Below are 26,245 nucleotides of genomic sequence, written 5' to 3' on the forward strand. Positions count from 1 at the left end.
TTTGCGCTCTGGTAGCCGATGTCGCTCCTCCTCCTCCCTGAATTTCGCTCAGTCCGTTCCTGCTTTTTACGTTTCCCACCACGTCCAGGCATCGGCCGACGTAGGGAAAAAGAGTGTTTTATCATCTACTACCACTCTGAGCTTGGCCGGGAAGAGTAGTGAGTATCGGATGCCTTTGGCTCTCAGTTCCCTTTTAATGGATAAGAAGGAGGCCCGCAGTTTCTGGGTTTCCATAGTGTAATCGGGGAACAGTGTCACGTTACAATTGTCCACTTGAAATGGGCCAGCGTCCCTGGCTCTCTGGAGCAGCAAGTCCCTGTCCCTATAGTTTAGTAACTTGATCACCACCGGTCGGGGAGGCAGGCCCGGCTTGGGAGGTCTGGCCGGGACCCGGTGCACCCTCTCCAGGGTGAATGAAGGAGAGAGTCCCTCTGGAGCAACTACCGATCGAAACCACTCGTCTAAGTATCCAACCATATCTCCACCCTCCTTTTTTTCCGGCAGGCCCACCAGGCGGACGTTATTGCGCCTGCTGCGATTTTCGGCGTCCTCTGCTCGTTTTTCGAGCGCTTGTATCCTGTGCAGTGCGTCCGCCAGCTTCACCTCCACCGATTTATGAGCCGGGACCAGCTCTTGCAAGGCATCTTCTGTGCCTTTGACTCTGTCTTTTAGTTTAGCGTGGTCCGCGCGAAGGATCCCCAGCCCCGTTGACACCTGCGCAATGTCTTGCTGCAATGCCTTCTTTGTTGCTGCAATGCCTTCTTTGTTGCTGCTATGGCCTCCAGAATGCGGTCCTGAAGTTGCTGCAGGTCTTCAGGGCCCGGCACGAAGCTCTCCGGTGTGTCGGAGCCGGTGGCCCCCTCCTGTTTCCCCCTGGGTTTCCCCATCGTGCCTCTGCGCCAGCCACTCGTGTTGCCCTCCAGCACCAGTGGGTCACAGGTAACCCCTCGATGGGGTGAGTGCTCGGCAGGGGTTCCCCCCGTGCTAGTGTCCTCCCAAGCCGGAGTTCCAATGCAGCCGCGGCTCTCCCAGCAAGTCAGTGCATAAGGGTCAGGTAGCCAACCAGTGCGTAGCCGCTTCCGCTCTCACCTCACAGACCCCACTACTCCCAGGGGTCAGGGGCGCAAGGCTCCCCTCAGTAGGGCACCGACACTCCCAGCTCGGCCTCCAGCGCCTCAATTGTCCACCGGGCCGCAGTCGCACAGCAGCACGGCAGGACCACCAGGTCCTCTTACTTCGCCCCTCCGTGCCTCTCAGTCAGTCGTACCCACCAGGAGCGTGTCTCAGCCTTCAAGGCGCCGCCGGCCGCAGGGCCCAGGTCCGCCAAGGCGCACCACCGCTTTCCCGCTCGGGTCTCCAGTCCCCAACAGTATTAGGGCACAGTGGCGTCTCGTCCTTCCCTCCGGCCCGCTTTCAGCGTGAAGACCCCTCTATTGCGGCCCGCGCAGTCTGTGGCGCCCGTGAGGGCCAGTCCACCTCTTCGCTGCACCCAGCGGGCGCCGAGCTCCGGCAGCACTCCCCAGGGCAATGAATGGCAAGCGGGCACTGTGTGCATTCACTCGCGGCACTCTGTTCAGGCAGCTCGTTCCCGGGGATCTGGGCACTTCCTGCAGCCCAATTCGGTCTCCACGTATCCACTTACTTCGGGCGCTGGTGCTCCCTGACCGTCCCGTAGCCTCCCGCTGCTGCGGGCGCAGCCCGCACCGCCCTGCCGGCCCGGGGTTCTCCTCAGCGCCTCTCAGCACAGGTCCACTCGTTCACAGTCACGGGGGGCTCGTGCAGCGTTCGCCGGCAACACCAAGGGGCCGCGGGGTCCACTCCTTTTCCAGGCCCTCCGCAAAGCCAGGACCCTCCTCTTACTGGGCACCATCCGCAGGGCCGTCTCGTCAGCATTTCCGCTCGCCAGCCCCCTCCACCGCTGCTTCCATGCACTGCCGCAGCCCCCGGAGCGATCCGAGGGCGCTCCCGGGTCCAGGAGCTCTCCGAGGGCTTGGCCACTGCTCCGACGTTGCACCCCTCCACCCGTCGACCAACAGCACTCCCCCAGGTCGCCTCAGGCCGCACCTCGCTTCGCTGTGCCGTGTACCACCTCCGGGGTCTCCCAACCACAAGGGGAGGCCGATGAGGCGCTATGCTCTCCTCCGTTATCAGCGGGGGGCCCGCCAAGCCGCCCCCCCCTCCCAAGTCTGCAGTCCAACCGTCGTCCTGCGGGTGGATTGGGACTCCTGCCTCGGGTGAGCTCCGCGACTCTCTCCAGCGCCCGGCAGCTCCTCACTCGCCACTGGCCCAGCCTCAGCCTCTCAGTCCAGACATACGTGCCCCGACTCCGGTGTCTCACACCATGCCGTAGTTCCTCTCAGATCTGCTGCTGCACTGTCCTCACCGCGCCTCGCCCCTCCGCCTTCATCACAATGGAGCCCGTTGGCCGTCTCATTCACTCAGGCCTTCCACGGCCATCCTCGAGTCGGCCCCTGGCAGCGGCCCAGCTCTCCGTTCATGCCGCCATCTTACGGAGTTTCCTCCAGCCCGGTTCGTCGTAGGTGCCAGCTGGTGTCACGATCTGTTTTTTTTTGGGGCTCGCCGCACCAACGTCTGTGTGCACCAGGTGGTCCGCCGCGCTCTCCAGGGTGCGCCCCCCTCAAAGACGCGTCCCACCTCCAAGGCCGCTCATCAGCTCCCTCCAGCAGACACGGCATCTGCCATCTTGTGCTCCTACGTGTGCCGGCTCTCGACCTCCGTTCCCGGCCAGCTCCCCCTCGGTCGGCTCCGTGTGCGCTCCCAGGGGTGCCTCTGTGTTTCCCCCTGTCTCCGGCTTACAGATGAGGGCAGCCCCGGGCGTCTCTGCGCTGTTTTTCAGGATGAATACGGGGATCGGGCGCAGAGCTCACGCCGCCATTCCCTCCGGCGTCCAAGCCACCCCCCGTGCAAGATGTGTCCATATCATTAGGAAGATCTTCGCTTCCCTCTCGAATGTTGCTGTGTTTGGAATTTTTCTAATATTTGTAGGGAGTGAATTCCAGATTCTGGGGTCTGCTCCGGAGAATTCTCTGTCATACGTTTTCTTCTTCTGAAAGATGGGAGGTTTCAGCAACAGGTCTCTGGCTTTCAGGGATGGTCTGCTTCCCCCTGATCGCTCAATGTTTCTGGGATAAATACATTGGTGTTTTGTAATGGAGTGCTTTTTGGGTAATACATGGCAGTTTAAGTTGGATTCTGGCTTTATAAGGTAGCCAGTTTAATGCCTTCAGGTGTGGGGAAATGCAGTCGTATTTTCTAGAACCTGTAATGAGTCTTGCGGCTGCATTGAGACAGGCTTTTAGTGGTGCTGTAGAGATTTGAGTGTCATCTGGCTACATGTGATAGGATATGTTTGCGTGTCGATGAATTACTGTAAGGCGTACGACATATATGTTGTATAGTGATGGAGATAATGTTGATCCTTGTGGAACTCCAATCGAATTAGGGCATGATGGGGATTACGTCTGGTTGACCAGTAATCTTTGTGTTCTGTTCTGTAGGAAGGATTCAAACCATTTCAGAACATTTCCAGATAATCCCATCCTGTCTTTGAGATGGGCTAGTAATTTTTCATGATTTACCGTGTCAAATGCAGAAGACAGGTCAAGAAGAACTAGTAGACATGTTTGATTATGATCCAGGGCCTGTAGCACATTGTCCACTATATGTAGGATTGCTGTTTCCGTACTGTGGCCTGGCCTGAATCCAGATTGGCAGTTGTCCAGCAGATTGAAATTAGTGATGTAGTTCCTCAGTTGATTTTGGACACATTTTTCAATTAGTTTGGCAAGTAATGAAATATTGGTCACTGAACGAAAGTTATTTGGGTCTGCCGGGTCCGCTGTATGTTGTTTGATGATGGGTAGTACTTGACCTGTTTTTAGGCACTCTTTGAGATACTGAGGCATTGATTATTTTTGTCCATATTGGGACAACGATATGGTTGATTTTTTTTAAGGCATTTAGAGGGGAGGGGATCACTGTAGGGGCTATTTGGTTTGATATCCGAGAGAGTTTTGGCAATGGTATTTTGGTCATATAACTTGAAGGTCGACCATTGTGCTTTCTTTTTTGTTATATCTTGAGCGTTTTTCATGGTAGCATCGTTCTGTGATGATAATTGGCTAGACAGATTGTTGGCTGCCATCCTAAGTTCTCTTTCTAGGGTGTTGGCCTTGTCTGTGAAGAATGTTGAGAATTCCTCGCAGCTCAGTTGAGTTTTTGTTTCTTCTTGAGCAGATTTGGCCAGTTTATTGGATTGTTGTTTTAACATCTCGAAAAGTTTCCGTGTTCTGTTTTTGGCATTATCCAATTCCGATCTAAAGAATTCCTTTTTAGGTCTCGACTTCAGCATTGCTTTAGCAATGCTTGTTTGTCAAGACTATAGTAAGGCTTTTAAAAGTCTACCCAAACTGCGGATCGGGTACAGTTCATGTGAGCTGGGCGCGTGCACATCGCACACCAACGGCATCAGACTCAGACTTTAAAGGAAGCCGCTCCCCCTCCGCGCAATGCCAGAGCTTGTTCTAATGGCTCGTTTGCTCGCACTCCCCCTCCCTTCTCTTCAGATTTAATCAGGCTCATTTGTTTGTACTCCCCCCCCCCCCCCCCGCCCTTCTCGTCACCTCTATCAGCATTGCTTATTCACTCGTGCACGGCTCTTCCTGCAACTAGACATTTTGTTCACTTTGGAGATACTTTCTTTTATAAAAGCTAGTCATTTTACAGATAAACAGCAAGTAGTGAGGTGGAGGAGGGGTGGACAGATTATGCGCGGCTCTGCTCGTCCTCTCTCACTGTTTTTATTGCTTACGGCTAGTACTTACACGTGTTGTTTTGCAATTGTTTGTTATTTCAAATAGCCAATGAGTGCAGTGCATTTAATCCGGCTCCTGGTATATCAGTGATTGGCTCAGTTGGGGTTTCTACTGAAAACCGATAAACCCAAACACCTCAAAATGTGTGTTGAGCGAAAGAGGGGCCGATTAGTTTGTACTTGATTGCTGCTCGTTATTGTAACGTACACTCGCTGCCTCTGCACAAGTACACAAGACACCGATTGTGCGCCTCTTTGCCTATATGACATTTATGACTCCAGTAATTCGCATTCAATCAATAATCTGAATACCCTTTTAGATTGTTTTAGATATTTCAGGGTTTTGGTAAAGTGCAAGAGGCTGCTGCCAGCTGCCTCAGGGCGCTTTGCGAGGAGGCAGGTGCAAAGTTGATTGCACTGACTAGACAGTGAGCCCGGATTTGTTGCGGGAGCCAGTCTGCGCCACGGACACAGATAAACTTCCCTACAATGCTGATTTTAGTTAGCCAGTCAACAATCTATTTACAGCTTTATATAGTTCTATTCACATATCTATAATTGAGTGGAGTTTGATAAAGGAGTCCTATCCTTTGTTACGAGGTAGACAGGACAGAGCTATTACAATGTGTTCTAGTATCTATTAAAAGAAATTAGACATAATAATAATACCATCGCAATATAGAAGTAATCTGAAAATATGTCAATGTACTTGTAAAGGGCAGATGGCCACCGTAATTGTGTGATTACTAGATACAAATTAAAAAAAAACAGTTTATTGAGATTGCAGGAGCTCAGCAAGTGGTATTTAAATGTTTGGATCAGCGAATGGGCTGTTAATTAGATAGGAGCCCCCGAGGTGTTCAAGAATACCTACTTAGGTGTAACTGCCCCCACAGTGGTAGACTGCAACTCAAACGTGAGTGCTGCAAACAATATCCGACATCAAGCACACTAGTGTTGTTTCATGGCTCTAGATGCTCATGCAGATGTTTCAGGTTTCTTGCATAACTTTGATACAATGGACTGCTGCCCCAAAGAAGATTTTTATCAAAAGGCCATTTTTAGGTCTCGTTTTAGACAATGCACATGCGTTGTCTGCGAGACTTGTGTAAAGGGACTTTCAGAATTGCACCCAAATGTTTTTCGGGGCGGATTGGCTACAGTGCATGTGTGGGAGCGCGTGCACATCGCCCTCACTCTATCTATCTATCGCCCTCACTCTTATCTATCTATCGCCCTCACTCTTATCTATCGCCCTCACTCTTATCTATCGCCCTCACTCTATTTATCGCCCTCACTCTATCTATCGCCCTCTATCTATCGCCTCACTTTTATCTATATGTCTATCGCCCTCACTCTATCTATCCATCCATCCATCTATCTATCTATCTATCTATCTATCTATCTATCTATCTATCTATCTATCTATCTATCTATCTATCTATCTATCTATCTATCTATCTATCTATCTATCTATCTATCTATCTATCACCCTCACTCTAACTATCTATCAGCCTCACTCTATCTATCTATCTATTTATCGCCCTCACTCTATCTATATCACCCTCACTCTATCTATCGCCCTCACTCTATCTATCTATCGCCCTTACTCTATCTATCTATCTATCTATCTATCTATCTATCTATCTATCTATCTATCTATCTATCTATCTATCTATCTATCTATCTATCTATCTATCCATCTATCTATCGCCCTCACTCTATCTATCTATCTATAACTATCCATATCTATCTATTCTATCTATCTATCTATCTATCTATCTATCTATCTATCTATCTATCGCCCTCACTCTATCTATCTATCTATTTATTGCCCTGACTCTATCTATATCGCCCTGACTCTATGTATATCGCCCTCACTCTTATCTATCGCCCTCACTCTTATCTATCGCCCTCACTCTTATCTATCGCCCTCACTCTATCGCCCCTCACTCTATCTATCTATCTATCTATCTATCTATCTATCTATCTATCTATCTATCTATCTATCTATCTATCTATCTATCTATCTATCTATCTATCTATCTATCGCCCTCACTCTATCTATCTATCTCTCTATCTATCTATCGCCCTCACTCTATCTATCTATATCTATCTATTCTATCTATCTATCTATCTATCTATCTATCTATCTATCTATCTATCGATCGCCCTCACTCTATCTAGTTATCTATTAATTGCCCTGACTCTATCTATATCGCCCTGACTCTATCTATCGCCCTCACTCTATCTATCGCCCTCACTCTTATCTATCGCCCTCACTCTTATCTATCGCCCTCACTCTATCGCCCCTCACTCTATCTCTCTATCTATCGCCCTCACTCTATCTCTCTATCTATCTATCGCCCTCACTCTATCGCCCCTCACTCTATCTATCTATCTATCTATCTATCTATCTATCTATCTATCTATCTATCTATCTATCTATCTATCGCCCTCACTCTATCTATCTACCTATCGCCCTCACTCTATCTATCTATCTACCTATCTCTCCATCTATCTATCGCCCTCACTCTATCTCTCTATCTATCTATTGCCCTCACTCAATCTATCTGTCTATCTATTGCCCTCACTCTATCTATCGCCCTCGCTCTATCTATCGCCCTCGCTCTATCTATCTATCTATCTATCTATCTATCTATCTATCTATCTATCTGCCGCACTCTATCTATCTATCTATCTATCTATTTATCTATCTATCTATCTATCGGCCTCACTCTATTTATCTGTCTATCTAACTATATCGCCCTCACTCTATCTCTCTATCGCCCTCACTCTATCTATCGCCCTCACTCTATCTATCGTCCTCACTCTATCTATCGTCCTCACTCTATCTATCTATCTATCTATCTATCTATCTATCTATCTATCTATCTATCTATCTATCTATCTATCTATCTATCTATCTATCTATCTCTCTATCTATCTCTCTATCTATCTCTCTATCTCTCTCTATCTATCTCTCTCTCTATTTCGCCCTCACTCTATCTCTCTATCTATCGCCCCTCACTCTATCAATCTATCTATCTATCGCCCTCACTCTATCTATCGCCCTCACTCTATCTATCTATCGCCATCACTCTATCTATCTATCTGTCCTATCTATCTATCTATCTATCTATCTATCTATCTATCTATCTATCTATCTATCTATCTATCTATCTATCTATCTATCTATCTATCTTTCTATCTATCGCCCTCACTCTATCTCTCTCTCTATCGCCCTCACTCTATCTCTCTATCTGTCGCCCTCACTCTACCTCTCTATTTATCGCCCTCACTCTACCTCTCTATCTATCTATCGCCCTCGCTCTATCTATCTATCGCCCTCACTCTATCTATCGCCCCTCACTCTATCAATCTATCTATCTTTCGCCCCTCACTCTATCAATCTATCTATCTATCGCCCTCACTCTATCTATCTATCGCCCTCACTCTATCTATTGCCCTCACTCTATCTATTTATCGCCCTCACTCTATCTATCTATTTATCGCCCTCACTCTATCTATATCACTCTCACTCTATCTATGGCCCTCACTCTATCTATCTATCGCCCTCACTTTATCTATCTATCTATCTATCTATCTATCTATCTATCTATTTATCGCCCTCACTCTATCTCCCTCACTCTCTCTATCACTATCTATCTATCTATCTATCTATCTATCTATCTATCTATCTATCTATCTATCTATCTATCTATCTATCTATCTATCTCCCTCACTCTATCTCTCTATCTATCGCCCTCACTCTACCTCTCTATCTATCTATCGCCCTCACTCTATCTATCTATCTATCTATCGCCCTCACTCTATCTCTCTATCTATCTATCGCCCTCACTCTATCGCCCCTCACTCTATCAATCTATCTATCGCCCTCACTCTATCTATCTATCTATCTATCTATCTATCTATCTACTCCAAACCCCTCCAATAAAGAAAGGTGAGAGGCCACTCAGGGAAGAACTTTGGAAACCTTTATTTTGACAGCTTGGGCATGATGCATTTCGGCAAGTAGCCTTCGTCGGATGCCGCTGTTAACAGGGTAAAGCATCTAACACGCCTTTAAATGTCTTGCCACACCCCCATTGGTGGGAGCGTCTTGACCCCAGATCACGAGGTTGCACACCCACAGTAGTCCAGACGCAACTACTGTTCCCAGAGTGCACTGTTCCGGTGTGAGTGTTGCACGGGGAAAGCAAAGTCGATTTTTCACCCCAATGGGCATTTGCTAATCAGGACCAAGGCGCGGCGTGTCCGAATGGAAAGTCCTGGTTTTTTTGTGTGTCCCAAGGCTTCCTCCGGTCCCCTAAACATTCCAGCCCTTAATGCAGGTGTTGGCCGGGCCGCGAGTCGAAAATTACAGTGAATTTGGCTCCTCGTGAGGTCACGAGCTGCACCTGGCAGCAGCCCATGGCTTGGCTTACACGCAGGGCGGGCAGAAGTAAGTTCCAGTCCTTGGAAAGAAAGAAAGCTGCCGCGGCTGCAGCAGCTGATGCCAGCGAAGCTTCCGCCACTTTGTAGAACGGGGCCTCTCTCACGCCTCTGGCCGGCGCGCATGTATCCACTCCAAACCCCTCCAATAAAGAAAGGTGAGAGGCCACTCGGGGAAGAACTTTGGAAACCTTTATTTTGACAGCTTAGGCATGATGCATTCCGGCAAGTAGCCTTCGTCGGATGCCGCTGTTACCAGGATAAAGCATCTAACACTCCTTTAAATGTCCTGCCCCACCCCCATTGGTGGGAGCGTCTTGACCCCAGATCAAGAGGTTGCACACCCACAGTAGTCCAGACGCAACTACTGTTCCCAGAGTGCACTGTTCCGGTGTGAGTGTTGCACAGGGTAAGCAAAGTCGATTTTTCACCCCAATGGGCATTTGCTAATCAGGACCAAGGCGCGGTGTGTCCGAATGGAAAGTCCTGGAAAGAGGTGTGGCGCCGCGGCCAGGGCGACTGACGCTGGAATCTGGGGACCACGGTACGATCCTCGGCTCCGGCGGCAGGTTAGCCCTGCACCATGTGACTCTGGGCAATAGCTCGCTTAATCTTCCCGACGGCCCCCAGCGCCTAGAGACCCTTACGGGTGATTGTGCGCTTTACAAATGTGGACTTTACTTTTGTGTGTCCTAAGGCTTCCTCCGGTCCCCTAAACGTTCCAGCCCTTAATGCAGGTGTCGGCCGGGCCGCGAGTTGAATAAAGAAAGGTGAGAGGCCACTCGGGGAAGAACTTTGGAAACCTTTATTTTGACAGCTTAGGCATGATGCATTTCGGCAAGTAGCCTTCGTCGGATGCCGCTGTTACCAGGATAAAGCATCTAACACGCCTTTAAATGTCCTGCCCCACCCCCATTGGTGGGAGCGTCTTGACCCCAGATCAAGAGGTTGCACACCCACAGTAGTCCAGACTAGTTCCCAGAGTGCACTATTCCGGTGTGAGTGTTTGGAGTGGATACATGCGCGCCTGCCAGAGGCGTGAGAGAGGCCCCGTTTTACAAAGTGGCGGAAGCATCGCTGGCATCAGCTGCTGCAGCCGCGGCAGCTTTCTTTCTATCTATCTATCTATCTATCTATCGGCCTCACTCTGTCTATCTATCTATCGCCCTCACTCTATCTATCTATTTTATTTATTTTATTTTTATTTAAAGTGTTTGGTATAGCGCGAACGTGACCCTTGGGTATCAGAGCGCTTCACATTATATGAGTTAGTTTCAAGATACGTCTTGTATAACAGACCTTAAACAATGCTATTAGGTAGGTTCAATATACAGTCATAAAAGTTGACCTAACAATATATATAAATAGACATATGAGGTAAGTATTTGGATACATCTTGAAATCACATATACCGTCATAAATGTTAACCTAAATTTCAAGATATATCTTGTATAACGGACATTACACAATGCTATAAGGTAGGTTAATTTACGGTCATAAAAGTTGACCTCACAATATATATATATATATATATTGCAAAACAAATTGCCCAAAAGCAGCGAGAGGGCACACCACGGCACTTCACCATTCCAGCCTCGCTGCAGCTCGTCTTCCGCTTCCCAAAGATTTACAATCTGCCTCTGCCGACGCGTTTCGAGGCCAAGGACGCCTCTTCTTCATGGGCTGGCAGTAAATAACACTGATCACGCACCTCCGTTCAACTTGCCATTTTATTTAAAGTAGCTCCCACAGTGGGCGTAGCATCATTCAATTAGCAGCGTGATGTTTCTGGGAATTGTAGTCCCCTTGGGAGGTGCAATTTTTTCTCCTATAGTAGGTTCAGTGTCCTTATACTTGATTCACAAGCCGTTTTATAACCCTTAGTAGGGAGGGAAACTGGAAAGACGGGCTAGTTCTGCAAAAAAAGTACCGTGCTGCATCGGGTAGGAAGGGTTCCATCCTGCAGTCTTTCAAATTCATTGAAGCGGAGCTCCTCTCCATGGTATGAGCAGCCGTGAATAATCTTGCAAAACAAATTGCCCAAAAGCAGCGAGAGGGCACACCACGGCACTTCACCATTCCAGCCTCGCTGCAGCTCGTCTTCCGCTTCCCAAAGATTTACAATCTGCCTCTGCCGACGCGTTTCGAGGCCAAGGACGCCTCTTCTTCATGGGCTGGCAGTAAATAACACTGATCACGCACCTCCGTTCAACTTGCCATTTTATTTAAAGTAGCTCCCACAGTGGGCGTAGCATCATTCAATTAGCAGCGTGATGTTTCTGGGAATTGTAGTCCCCTTGGGAGGTGCAATTTTTTCTCCTATAGTAGGTTCAGTGTCCTTATACTTGATTCACAAGCCGTTTTATAACCCTTAGTAGGGAGGGAAACTGGAAAGACGGGCTAGTTCTGCAAAAAAAGTACCGTGCTGCATCGGGTAGGAAGGGTTCCATCCTGCAGTCTTTCAAATTCATTGAAGCGGAGCTCCTCTCCACGGTATGAGCAGCCGTGAATAATCTTGCAAAACAAATTGCCCAAAAGCAGCGAGAGGGCACACCACGGCACTTCACCATTCCAGCCTCGCTGCAGCTCGTCTTCCGCTTCCCAAAGATTTACAATCTGCCTCTGCCGACGCGTTTCGAGGCCAAGGACGCCTCTTCTTCATGGGCTGGCAGTAAATAACACTGATCACGCACCTCCGTTCAACTTGCCATTTTATTTAAAGTAGCTCCCACAGTGGGCGTAGCATCATTCAATTAGCAGCGTGATGTTTCTGGGAATTGTAGTCCCCTTGGGAGGTGCAATTTTTTCTCCTATAGTAGGTTCAGTGTCCTTATACTTGATTCACAAGCCGTTTTATAACCCTTAGTAGGGAGGGAAACTGGAAAGACGGGCTAGTTCTGCAAAAAAAGTACCGTGCTGCATCGGGTAGGAAGGGTTCCATCCTGCAGTCTTTCAAATTCATTGAAGCGGAGCTCCTCTCCACGGTATGAGCAGCCGTGAATAATCTTGCAAAACAAATTGCCCAAAAGCAGCGAGAGGGCACACCACGGCACTTCACCATTCCAGCCTCGCTGCAGCTCGTCTTCCGCTTCCCAAAGAAGCGGAAGACGAGCTGCAGCGAGGCTGGAATGGTGAAGTGCCGTGGTGTGCCCTCTCGCTGCTTTTGGGCAATTTGTTTTGCAATATATATATATATATATATATATATATATATATATATATATATATATATATATATATAATAGACATATGAGGTAGGTATTTGGAAACATCTTGAAATCACATATACAGTCGTCAATGTTAACCTAACCATATATATAAATAGACATATGAGGTAGGTATTTGGATACATCTTGAAATCACAGGAGTACAATGATTTCTAGTTCCTAATAGTTCTGGAGTGTAATTTCTCTTTGCAATCTCACTCCCTGAGTCCGTTAATGTTTCTCTCCAGTATCTCTGGTGACTTTCTCTTTCAATTACCAGGCTGTTCTGTTTGGTGACATCCACGCCACGGTGCTAGTGGAGAGCTGTCTTGTCTATGGTAGGAACTTACTCATCAGGAAGATCTTAGTTTCCTTCTTAAATGTTTCCGTGTTTGGAATTTTCCTAATGTTTGGAGGGAGTGAGTTCCAGATTTTGGGGGCTGCTCCAGAGAAAGCTCGATCATGTTTTCTTCTTCTGGAAGATGGGTGGTCGCAGCAACAGCTCCTTGGCACTCTATTTATCGCCCTCACTCTATCTATCGCCCTCACTCTATCTCCCTCACTCTATCTATCGCCATCTATCTATCTATCTATCTATCTATCTATCTATCTATCTATCTATCTATCGCCCTCACTCTATCTATATATCTATCGCCCCTCACTCTATCTATCGCCCCTCACTCTATCTATCGCCCTCTCTCTATCTATCGCACTCACTCTATCTATCGCCCCTGACTCTTATCATACTATCTATCTATCGCCCTCACTCTATCTATCTATCACCCTAACTCTATCTATCGCCCCTGACTCTATCAATCTATCTATCGCCCTCACTCTATCTATCACCCTCACTCTATCTATCTATCGCACTCACTCTATCTATCGCCCCTGACTCTTATCAAACTATCTATCTATCGCCCTCACTCTATCTATCACCCTAACTCTATCTAACGCCCCTGACTCTATCAATCTATCTATCGCCCTCACTCTATCTATCGCCCTCACTCTATCTATCTATCGCCCCTCACTCTATCAATCTATCGCCCTCACTCTATCAATCTATCGCCCTCACTCTATCTATCTATCTATCTATCTATCTATCTATCTATCTATCTATCTATCTATCTATCTATCTATCTATCTATCTATCTATCTATCTATCTATCTATCTATCTACCTATCGCCCTCACTCTATCTATCTATCTATCTATCTATCGCCCTCACTCTATCTATCACCCTACTCTATCTATCGATCGCCCCTGACTCTATCTATCTATCGCCCTCACTCTATCTATCGATCGCCCCTCACTCTATCTATCGCACCTCACTCTATCTATCGCCCTCAATCTATCTATCGCCCTCACTCTATCGCCCTCTATCTATCTATCTATCGCCCTCACTCTATCGCCCTCTATCTATCTATCTATCGCCCTCACTCTATCGCCCTCTATCTATCTATCGCCTTCACTCTATCTATCTATCGCCCCTCACTCTATCTATCTATCGCCCCTCACTCTATCTATCTACCTATCGCCCTCACTCTATCTATCTATCGCCCTCACTCTATCTATCTATCTATCGCCCTCACTCTATCGATCGCCCCTCACTCTATCTATCGCCCTCACTCTATCGCCCTCACTCTATCAACCTCTATCTATCTATCGCCCTCACTCTATCTATCTATCGCCCTCACTCTATCGATCGCCCCTCACTCTATCGATCGCCCCTCACTCTTTCGATCGCCCCTCACTCTATCTATCGCCCCTCACTCTATCTATCGCCCTAACTCTATCGCCCTCTATCTATATATCGCCCCTCACTCTATCTATCGCCCTCACTCTATCTATCTATCTATCTATCGCCCTCACTCTATCTATCGCCCCTGACTCTATCTATCTATCTATCTATCTATCTATCTATCTATCTATCTATCTATCTATCTATCTATCTATCTATCTATCTATCTATCTATCTATCTATCTATCTATCACCCCTCACTCTATCTATCTATGTATCTATCTATCGCCCTCTATCTAGCTATCGCCCCTATCGATCTATCTATCTATCTATCGCCCCTCACTCTATCCATCGCCCTCACTCTATCTATCTATTGCCCTCACTCTTTTTATCGCCCTCACTCTATTTATCGCCCTCACTCTATCGCCCTCTATCTATCCATCGCCCTCACTCTATTTATCGCCCTCACTCTTATCGCCCTCACTCTATTTATCGGATCCTATCTATCACCCTCACTCTATCTATATGTCTATCGCCCTCACTTAAGCTACCTGTCTATCTATCGCCCTCACTCAATCTGTCTATCTATCGCCCTCACTCAATTTATCTGTCTATCGCCCTCACCCTATCTGTCTATCTTTCGCACTCACTCTATCTGTCTATCTTTCGCACTCACTCTATCTATTGCAATCACTCTATCTATCTATCCATCTATCTATCTTTCGCTCTCACTCTATCTATCGCCCTCCCTCTATCTATCTATCGCCCTCCCTCCCTCTATCGCCCTCACTCTATCTATCTATTGCCCTCACTCTATCTATCGCACTCTATCGCATCACCACAGCATCACTCAGCAGCACCACAGCATCACTCAGTGGCACCACAAAATCACAATGCGCTACCACAGCATCACTGAACGCAAAGCATCACTCGTCGCCACCACAACATCACTCAGCGCCACCACAGCATTAATCTGTGCAACCATTCAACAACAACTGGTTCAAATATGTTCTTTCAATGTTTTAAGCTTTATTACAAATGTCACAAAAAGATGTTAATATTTTACTTCTGTTCTTGGATTTTCGTAACAATAAAATACACTGAACATAATCTTCACAAAAGTTATTTACAAAATGTTAAGGTATTGCCATTATAAATTACAATAACTTTTATTTAAATATTAATTATTTAAAAACATTAAAAGCCATTGTTATTTGTAATATCAATACATCTAATTCAATTAAATATAACACATATTGCATTACAAATGCTATAGGTGTCACATTTGCGAAAGTTATAATTATTGGCATTGTAAATGACAAAGCTACTAATTTCGCTATTTTCAAAACCAACACATAAATAAAAAAATTGTCATTTACAATAACAGTAGCTCAAACTTTCCTAATGCGCGACCTATTGCATTGCAAATGCTTGCTGTATTTGAGAACACTTTTTGTTGTATTCATTTCTAATTTTCCTGAGTGTTTTTAGCTGGGGGGATGCTGGGTGCTGTCTCCACTTTCTTTCTGCTAGTCTTAGCCTCCTCCTGTCTTCATTCAGAGCCCCATTGAACCATGGATTTTTATCTTTCTCTAAGATTCTTTTCAGTTTTAGCGGCATAGTGGAGTTGACTATATTCGTCATTGATGTGGTGTAGTGATCAGTGAGTTCGCAAACGTTCAGCAAGTTGTTAGGCAGATTTAGATCCTTCTCACATCGTGCTACTAATTGCTCAATATTATGGTCTTTGGTGTCCCATGTCCATTTTTTGAGTTTGACAGGTTGTGTGGTCTTTTCTTATGGTGGATATATGGAAGGTTATGGCATGATAATCCAACCAATCGCAAGGAACAATTGAGTGAATTGTAATATCCTTGACTCTAGAGATTACCCAGTCTAAGTCTAAGGCCAGTGATACTGCAGCCTTTCAACACCATCCAGTGTCATGAAGGAACGTCAGAGAATGAATATATGTTACTCGATGTCCTCTATGGTCATGTGTAAGGTTATGAATAATGGATTGAGGAATGCGCACCTAACAATAACAAAGGAATTACCCATTTTTTTCAGTTTTTGAATTATAAGAATACCAGCCCATCAACAGATGTATAAGGGATTTTTTTCTGTTTGTATGTCTTACTTGATTAAAGATCAGCAATAGCAGTGCATGAAGGGGAGTTGTAGTCGCCCACAAACCGTGGAGGACTGCTTTTGGTTATCAAAAACCTTTTATGATTTTTTTTTATGAATGATAATTTTTGACAAATCTGCACAAGTTCCCCAAAAATGTGTACACGAAAGTATAGTTGATCCTTGCAAAGTTTGCTTTGCATAGATTGGTAAATGGGAGGGGCAGTTATTAGGGTGAATTTCCAAAAATGAATTTACATTCATGTAGCGAATTTTTAGATTGAAGTCTACACTGTCTGGTTGCGAAAAGACTTTGTGTGAGCATTCCTGAAAGCTTCCCTAGGAATGCATTGCCCCCCCTTTGCTTACCATGGGCTTTGTATTTTGTAACTCAAATGTTCTGGCTTTCTGTTTGCTGACTTTGTTTTAGGTTGTCCAGCATGTCTTTGTCCCTCTGGAGGCACAAATCTTGTTTACCATCGCTCCTTGTATTCTTCCACGAGTCCTCACTTTCTGTATACAGGCCTTCAAATATTGGGAATTTTTCTGGGAAAGAAACTTTTTTTTTTCTAGCACACAACAAAATTTAAATATCTATACATGAACTGTGCAAATTATTCAAAATATATCGGAATTAGGAAAGCAAAAATGAAGCATTTTTTTTGCAATTTGCATGTGTGGTAGAAACCAGTATTTTAATACGACCACACAAACCAGTGCACTAGTGGATGCCATTGCCACACGTTATCCTTTGTGCGCTGTAAGTTTTATCAGTAAAACGGTATGTGCAAATGTAATGGTCATTTCAATTGGAAATGTGTTGTCTGTAAAGGCATTGTGCTACCACACCATGCATACTCCACTTTATGCCTCTCTTTTCTACTCTACACCACCCACACTACTCCACTGCACTCTACGCCTCTCTACTTTGCATCTCTCTACTCATTGGCAATGCTCCTTACGGCACACTACTCTGCACCACTGCACTCTACACCACTCCTCTCACCTCTGCACCACTCCACGGTGCACCACTTTAATACACTGAACTCTACTCTGTGCCACTCAATGCCAATCTTCTTCAAACCACTGCACTACATAATACTGCACACTACACCACTCTATGCCACTCTACCCTGCAACACTCCATTCTACGCCACTTCCCTCTACTCTGAAACAATCTCCTCAATGCCACTATACTCTACACCACTGCACTGTTTGCCACTCTACTACACTCTGTGCCACTGCACTCTCCTGCACGCCACTGCACTCTATACCAACGCAATCTACGCTGCGCCACTCTACTATGCAGTACTCCACACCCCTCCAGTCCCCTCCACTAACACTCTACTCCTCTCTGCCGTTCTACAAAACTCTACTCTACGCCCTACGCATTCTACCACACTCTGTGCATTTTGACAACTCTACTCCACTCTATACAATTGCCTCTGCTACCCTGTGCTACTTCATTCTATTCTATGACACTCTATGCCACTCCACCCACCAACACTGTCTGACACTCCACTACGCTCTGCACCACGCTATGACACTATACAACAATTTGCTTCACTCTGTGCCACTGCACTCTATTTTGATACTACTCCTCTCTACAACACCAAACTCTTACACTCAACTCCACTCTACTCCACTTTGCTCTGCCCAGCTCCTTTTTGCTCTGCCCAGCTCCTTTTTGCTCTGCCCAGCTCCTTTTTGCTCAGCCCAGCTCCTTTTTGCTCAGCCCAGCTCCTTTTTGCTCAGCCCAGCTCCTTTTTGCTCAGCCCAGCTCCTTTTTGCTCAGCCCAGCTCCTTTTTGCTCAGCCCAGCTCCTTTTTGCTCAGCCCAGCTCCTTTTTGCTCTGCCCAACTCCTTTTTGCTCTGCCCAACTCCTTTTTGCTCTGTACGGCTCCACTTTGCTCTGCACGGCTCCACTTTGATCAGTGCCGGTAACGACTTGATGTAGATGTTGAAAAGCATGGGTGATATGATAGAGCCTGGAGGGACCCCTGCTTTTGTGAAGTATGGTTTGGACGAGAAAGGTGGTTATGGATGACATTAGTTCTGTTGTGAAGGTAGGATGTAATCCAGTCTAGAGCAGTCTTCTCTATGCCGGCATCGTAGAGTCTTTGTATCAAAATGTCATGGTCTTCTATGTCAAAGACAGCTGAGATGTTCAGGAGAAGTAGTGCAGCATCCCTGTTGCGGTCAAATGTGTTCTAAAGGTCATCCCAGAGGGGCATATGTATGACTTTTTCTGCAAATCTCACCGTAGTTAAAGAATTGATGAATCTTCTCACAGGTGTGGCAGCAGAGGTTGTTAGAAGAATTGGCCGAAGATGTTTTTGTGCGCACCTATTTTGTGTGTGTTTCTGTCTGTATTTGTGGTAGGAATTATCTTCTTTTGTTGGCGAATCTTTCATTTGTGTGTTTGTGTATATTTTCTGCCATATACAAACTCTTGCTGTTTGTTTAGTTTTGTATCAGCAAACTTTTCCTCGTTCGGTCCTTCTGTTTTTCGAGTTTGCTTGTAAAGTTAGTGAACACCTTCGTTTTTGCGGAACCTTTGTTTTTGGAGACCGAGTGTAAAGCTTTTTTTTTTTTTTCCGTGCTCGCTTTGGCAGCACATATACTAAAATTGGAATGATACAGAGAAGATTAGGATGGCCCCTGCGTAAGGATGACACGCAAATTCGTGAAGCGTTGTATATTAAATTTTTTTTTTAAAGTGTCAAGCTTTTTAAATTTGTTTTGTATCTCAAACCTTTTGTTCATTCTGTTCCCTTTTTAGGTTTTGCCTACGCAATGCGTACGAAGTACGCATGCGCTAGCAAAATCTAATGATATCTCTATGTGGGGTCGGGTATCCGCCCCCTCCTCCCATTGGCTAGCTCCATAAATGGAGGCTAGCCATTGGTAGAGGGCTCTGTCTGTCAATCCCAGACCAGATTCGGGGGCGTTCCCGAGAATTTTTCCCTTTTGGCTACGTCACGCGACGTCAGCCAAAAGCCGGGAACGCCCCCGAATCTGGTCCGGCATTGCCGGCACCTGCCTTCCTGCTCATTGGTGGAATTTTGATCCTGCCGGCACGTTCCCGCCTCCCTCCCGCCGTCCGTGTCCTCTCCCGCCCCCCTCCCCCCGTTCGTGTCCTCTCCCGCCCCCTCGTCCTCTCCCGCCCCCCTCCCGCCGTCCGTGTCCTCTCCCGCCCCCCCCCGTGTCCTCGTAGGTGCTTGTTTTTTAAAGTAAATCAACTTAGGTGAGATTCCTTTCTACAAGGGAAACACTGTTAGTTGCAGAGTATAGACGGGCAGAGGTGAACTGAGCGTCCCTGGTTGCAGATGGCGCACACACGGAGTGCTGCACAAGGAAGCAAACTCTGAGTTCACACTTGTGTGAGGTCACACTAGTTCATATTAGGCAAGTCATGCTTAAGGAGAGAGACTTGTCCCTATCCCGACTCCCGTTTGTGTCTTCAGGTCTGCAATCCACGCAAGTCCCACCCGGAGAGACGAGTGCAGGACAAGGCTAGAGGACCCACCATTCGAGGTGCCTTCTCTGTGGACTCTCAGTCTGTCCTCCCTCAGGGTGCTGCCAAGCTCCTGTGCTCTGCCACTGGGTGTTGCTAATGTGAAATGATGCTCTGGTGCCTTCTCTGGCCTGTGTGTGCTGATGACTGCGGGCTGAAGACAAGAGAATGCAGATCAGGTAGAAAATAATAGGAAATGAACGATGGCGAAAGTGTGATATCAGGAGAGAGCAGGTACGAGTCTGGGAATGCGAGGTGGTGAATGAAATAGGATGAGGTGAAACTCCAGAGTACTCAGCAGCCTTGTTGGAGAGAGCATAGGCATCTCAAGGAAATCTTTGAGCCCGTAGGACTTATTTTGTAAGCGGAGCAGAGTGGCGTACATTGACAATAAAGAAGCACACTTCAGGAACAGAAAGATAAAGTAACCTGTTTTGGGGTTTAATATTTCTGTGAATGGTATCAAGCCTAAAAAGATTATTAAGAAGACAAATGAGGCGACTCCTCGACCGGAGAAAAAGGAGCGATTTTGGATTGGCTGAATTTTTTTCAATATATGTGTATACCTTTGTGGAAGTGGCTGTACCGATGAGAGTCCTAAAGAAGTGTATTTCTATGGGGGAGCCTGAAAGTGTCTTTGCAGACGTGAAAGGGCCATTCCAATGTCTACAAGGGAGCGTGTGTCACTGCAGGTGCCAGTCATGTGGGGCTAAAAGCTGCACAAAAGTGAAAGGCCATGAAAGAATAATAGCAAACGAGGCCACCGTCCGCCGCTGGGGAATCACTCATTTTAGGGACCGTCTATGGGGCTCTTCCCACTAGGGTCAGAATGGATCTCAAACCTCTGCTGCACATGATCACAGGTGGAAGAGTTCTGGAAGGGAAAGCACGACGGACGCTCACTTGATGGATTAAAAAAACGATGACGGAGCGGTTGGAATGAATCGGGATATTTAGGTGACCTCTCAAAGCAAAAACAAAAACAAATATAGGGTATATTGAAAAACCTGGTAAACGATGGTAAAGCCCCACTCATAGGAGTAAAAATGTGTTTGCTGGGTTGTATTATATTTTAAACTAAATATGTTTTTATAAATTACCGAAAATGTTACTTTTTTTAACATACTAAAATGTCTCTGAGGTATCAATTGTTCTCAGCAACGGAAGATTTTTATTTAGTGTTCTGTGCGGTGTTCTATTCTCCTCTTCCGCTGCCAGCCCAAGCTCTTTTTCAAGGTGGGGGTGGCGGCGTGACGTCACCCAGAAGATACTGTTCGTGATGGAGCCGTCTGGAGATCTCAGTGCGCAGCCTGCTGATCCCGAGACGATGGAGGGAGCCACCGGAGGGGTGAGGGGCACGAGATTAATGATGTAAAGATAGAGGGTGCTAGAGGCTGTGGCTTAACGGCTGGGCCGGCCAACTTTTAAGATGGGGAACGAACCAGTTTACGGTCTGGCGGCAGGCCTAAACATTGTTATTCTGTGCAAATCACGTAATCCCCTCTGCCTAAAAATAATGTGCTTGTCTGTTAAACGCTCTGATATCTTCGGGTTAAGTTCGAGCTATATAAAACTGCAATATATGTATATGTGTATATATATATATATATATATATATATATATATATATATATTTTTTTTTTTTGGGTAGGAGTGGTTATGTGGTGCTGAGGGACAGTTCTCGAGAGGGGAATTGGGAAGTGCTTTTGGGTTAGAATGAAGGCAGCTAGGTAGGGGCATGGGTGGGTTTGTTAGGAAATTACTGTATTGCGTGTGGACACAGTTGAAAGCAGATGGGCATTGGGTGTGTGTGGGGGGGCTCGCAGTGTGTGGGGGGAGGGCTCGCAGTGTGTGGGGGGCTCGCAGTGTGTGGGGGGGCTCTGTGTGGGTGTGTGTGGGGGGCTCTGTGTGGGGGTGCTTTGTGTGGCTGTGTGTGTGGGGGGCTCGGTGTGGGTGTGTGTGTGGGGGGCTCGGTGTGGGTGTGTGTGTGGGGGGGCTCTCTGTGGGTGTTTGTGTGTCATTCGCGAGAGATAAAGCTAGTGGCATTGTAAATGACAATGCCATTTATTTATGTTAAAAAAAAACATAAATAAAAATAATGTCAAGAGCAATGCCAATAGCTCAAACTTTAACAAAGGCAAAACCATTGCATTGTAAATGCTTGTTTTTTCTTGCACTCTCCCTGCCCTACTCTGTGCCCGCGTGAGCAGCTCCCTTGCATTCTGGTACTTGTGATACCCTTCCCCTGCTAGACCGGTCTAGTTCTCCTGTACTCAGACATGGTGGAGTCACATACATTTCTGCTTTCTGCCAAACCTCCCCTGGAAATTCAAATTAAACTACAGGAAAGATAATAGCTGAATAGGTTTTTACAGATTATTTCCCCACTTTTAATAACAGACAGACACTACCTGATGAATTTAAACACATTTTCAGCTTGATCTGTGCAGGTAAGGCAGATGGCACACAAGTGGAAATGTATTTTCGGCTTGTTCATAAAGAAGGCTTTATCCTATTAGATGTGGCAATTTCTTCCATTCTGGTGTCTTCATTCACTTTCTAAATTGTTGTCTTGGAATCCTTGATTAGTTTTAATTATTTTTTCTCCACTGTACAGCCTGTTCTTTTCTGTCTCTCTACTCAGAAGATATTATTTTCTTTCTTCCTCAGACTTTCAGACAGTCGTTTAGACATGTGCTGTTTACAAACTAGTCCATAGTAATGTCATTTTGTCTGTTTTACCTGCTTCATCGATGCCTTCCTTGCCCTTATACAAATGTGTTTGGCATTCAGGCACACAGCTAGCTGTTTTTAGTTGCATATCACTTCTGTTCCAGTTTATCTTTATTTTCTACCATTTTCCTGCATAATTCTGATTGAGTTTATGTGAGCATTTTGGCTGAGTGATAGAATGTACGATGTCAGTGTGTCTGGATGAGTGAGAGTACCTCCTGGTTTCAGTTGCAGGGCTCAGATAGACTGAGTAAAGTTGAACATCATAGCTTCGAGTAGGTGTGTATAAAGAAGACGACTGTAAATGTAGCTAGCATGGCTCCGTTAGTGGAAAACTTGTTGCTGACATAATCCTGGATCTGAAAGTCACAAGTTTAGCCTTAAATCCTTATGTCTTTAGTAGCATAACTTAGGTGACAGTACCATCTTTATTTACGTCACTTAAAAAATGGTATCATTTGTGGTATGAAGTGCAATTTATGAAAAAGTTGACAAGATATTACTTACATATAACTAATAAACTTGTTGAAATGTACTTACCTGCTGTGACAGTGAACTTTACAATAACCTTTAGGGTGCTCATCCTGAGGCAGGCCTACAACTTGGCTGAGTAGCAGCATCAGTTGCGATTGTCGGAGTTGACGGTGTACTGGGGTAGAATGATGCATAGTTTGGACAGTGGATACTTCACTACTCCTTTCAGCACATCGGGTTCTCATGGTAAGATTTTCTGTTACTGCTCATCAAGACTGGAATGCTCTTTTGATTAATGTGTGTCCTTCCCAGTCCTTACATTTTATAAGACATTGATAATCTTGGATTCTGGCTACATTTTTCATACTGTTATTATTTCTGTTGTTCTCATAGTGTGTATTTTAGTGAATTATATTTTCTTATTTGTACTATCTTTTTGTACGTTACTACATTGCGTTTTGAGGTGTAGGAGCTATATATTAAATGTTTTCATTAAAAAGTAAATGCTTTTGGTAAGCTCTTTTTCGATCCAAAGATATCCAGATAGCCCTATACTTAATTTAGAGACTATGACTCTGATATTTCCGTATTGCAAGTGTGCTGAATAGGGCCTATTCCAAGAGACTTGTCGCACTGAGGAAACCATGTGAAGAACATTTGATGCAGAGAAACTAAGGAAACGTTAGCAGATATTTGAAAATTTTGTGGATTAGTAAGTGACCTCCAACTTCCCATTCGGCTAGTTTACACTGAGTGCCATTAAGCATATTGTGTATTACACTCAAAAAGAGATGTTATGTTTGTTAACTGTTTCCTAATGAACAGGCGCCAACAAGAGTACATAAATTGTCAGTGTAGTGTAATTTAATTGTTTTACTTTGTCCCATATATGCTGGACTGAGAGAATGTAGTTAAGTGTTCACATCAATTTGAACATATTTTACACTACAACAAATGACAAAATAATAAGCAAACTGATTACATTTGTACAGTGTCTAAATTATTTCTTTTCCATTAAGATTCGATGGCTTTAGCTGGCCTATAGATACCAGTATTTTTAAAAAGTATATATATGAAGTAGCACAGAGAGATTAGGGTTTTGTCGGCCCACTCCATTTATTGGCTTTGAAGAATTCTTTGATGTTTGGTATTGTTTGGACTGGCTTTCCATGCAGGCCATTGCATTGTGTAGATGCATACATTGTCTCATTTGTGTTCTCATTAGGTTTTAGTGGTGTATTAGCAGTCATTTTGTTAATTCAGTTTCTTGTAATTCAGTCATTGTTCGTTCTTGGAAGTATTTTCTTTACTCACATCAGGACATTTTTATTGTTGATTTATGTCTTTTTGTTTAGGAAGTGTTTCCTGTTTATCTTTACGCCAGATTAATGCAATTCACTATTTACCCTAGTGCATTATTTTAATTTACATATCTGACATAATAATATGTTGCTCTATTTACAGTTTGTTCCCATTGTAAAGATGTGCACATACATGAGCTTTCCTCGAGAGGCATCGAAAATACTGGTCCATTGTTTTGTATTGTGCTGTTAACATGGCATCAACTACGCTTATGTGAGGCACTGAAGCACTTGCCAGCACTGGTAGCATGCTATACCCTGAAGAATGTGTGGCTCGTAGGGCGGTGAATTTGTTTTTGATCCTATGTAGGAAGGGTTTTCATGTCGTGCATGATGACCACCGAGGTGCGGTTATGGGAAGCAGTGCGTAGTGATGGGATGGATGTGCAGTTATGGTATGTTGGCAGATGTTATCAGCTCTGCAGGTGCCTTTATAATTTTTTACTGCATTAAATCCAATTTGCTCGTTACAGCACAGGATTAACCATTCTGTGACGCATGTTCTGGGACAGGTATGGATGGGAGGAGTCGAAGGGTCCAAGATCTACTAGAAAGGACTGCATTACAGCCATCTCTTCTATGAATGGAGTAAGGATCGTTAGCACATAGTGTCAAGACCTGCACGGCCTTCTGAGGCCAGGACTGTGTAGCAGATCTCTTCACTCTGAAATACGTACTAAATATATGACTGAAGTGGTTAGTTGCAGTGGATTGCTAGGCATACTGGACGATGGACATGATTTACAACAGTTGCATCGTATGTAAATAAGGTAGGGCCAAATGGTATAAACGGTTATCATTTAGCTATTCCTCCTGGGGAGTGTTTGGGGCTGCACCCTGGAACCGTAGTCCATAGAGCTCTTGTGCCTATTGTTAAAAATATTTAGTATGCAGCATTTTGCTGTGTATGCCTTTTGAGTTCACCACTCAAAATACAAACGTCCTCCTTGACTCGTTTTTATACCACTTTTCTTTGAGGGTACACTTTAAATACTCTGCTAATACAGCCTGTTCAACAAAAGGCCCTACTTGCTTCATCCACGTTGGTGTTGCCCAAGAGTTTGCTTGATTATAGGAGCAAAATTGTGCAACCATTACCAAACACTTCCCCTAACAAAAAGCCGACCTATTGGCTTTGCAGATGCATGCTTCAGAAATAAGGACAGGCAAAGTCAATAGATCTGGCTAGATATCTGACTAAAACATGAAATGAGTATGCAGCAGTGAAACAACAAAAACAGTTGCTTGCTATATATATTGCTTATATGAGATAAACATATATGTGCTTATTTAAGATGTAAATTAAAGTCCCGTAGGGACTGCAGTGCAAGCACTCCCATAAGAGGTGGAAAGAAACACCAAACAGCCAGTAGCATAAGATTGGGAATCCATTCTAGCTTGTGCACAGTGAAATTACCTTTCATCTATAAAAAACTGGTACAAATTTGTCTAGCAGACAGCTGCCAATCCTTGTTGATTCTATTGACCCTTTACTCTCCTTTCTTTTAGAGTTGGAAGTGAAGCTGGTTTTCCACTCATGAAAATGTGAATGCAAACTCCATCAATGAAGAAGTGGCAGGTTCTTTCCTGTCTTGATATGGGGCTACTTAAGGCTGCAGTCTCAGAGATCCGAGAAGCAGAATGTTTCATCAGGACTTCGTGAGTATGGAGTGTCTTCCTTTCATCAATTACTTAAGGCTGTCTTTTGATAATGGCAGATGGTGGCTTAAAAGAGTACTCATTTGTTAGATTGTCTTAAATTTGACATCAGCCGCTGATTTTGATAGTGCATGAGGCT

General features: G+C 45.2%; 1 protein-coding gene and 1 non-coding gene across 4 annotated transcripts in view; both read left to right on the forward strand.

Annotated features, from left to right (window-relative positions):
* Window positions 1-26,245, forward strand: part of USP49 (ubiquitin specific peptidase 49) — a 758,970-nt gene that overhangs the window by 163,101 nt on the left and 569,624 nt on the right. The window contains exons 2-3 of one of the 3 annotated variants that reach the window (XM_078644727.1): window positions 23,187-23,332; window positions 25,957-26,106. The gene's annotated coding sequence lies outside the window, so the exon portion shown is untranslated. Of the gene's footprint in view, window positions 1-23,186; window positions 23,333-25,956; window positions 26,107-26,245 lie in introns of those variants that run through there. The other 2 variants (XM_078644724.1, XM_078644726.1) reach the window with 2 other exon arrangements.
* LOC144756893 (U6 spliceosomal RNA) lies at window positions 18,962-19,073 on the forward strand. The gene has a single exon (XR_013595381.1). It is a non-coding gene; the product is annotated as a U6 spliceosomal RNA (small nuclear RNA).

The sequence above is a fragment of the Lissotriton helveticus genome, chromosome 5_1 (genome assembly GCF_964261635.1).
Source record: "Lissotriton helveticus chromosome 5_1, aLisHel1.1, whole genome shotgun sequence".
In the NCBI taxonomy this organism is placed as follows: Eukaryota; Metazoa; Chordata; class Amphibia; order Caudata; family Salamandridae; genus Lissotriton; species Lissotriton helveticus.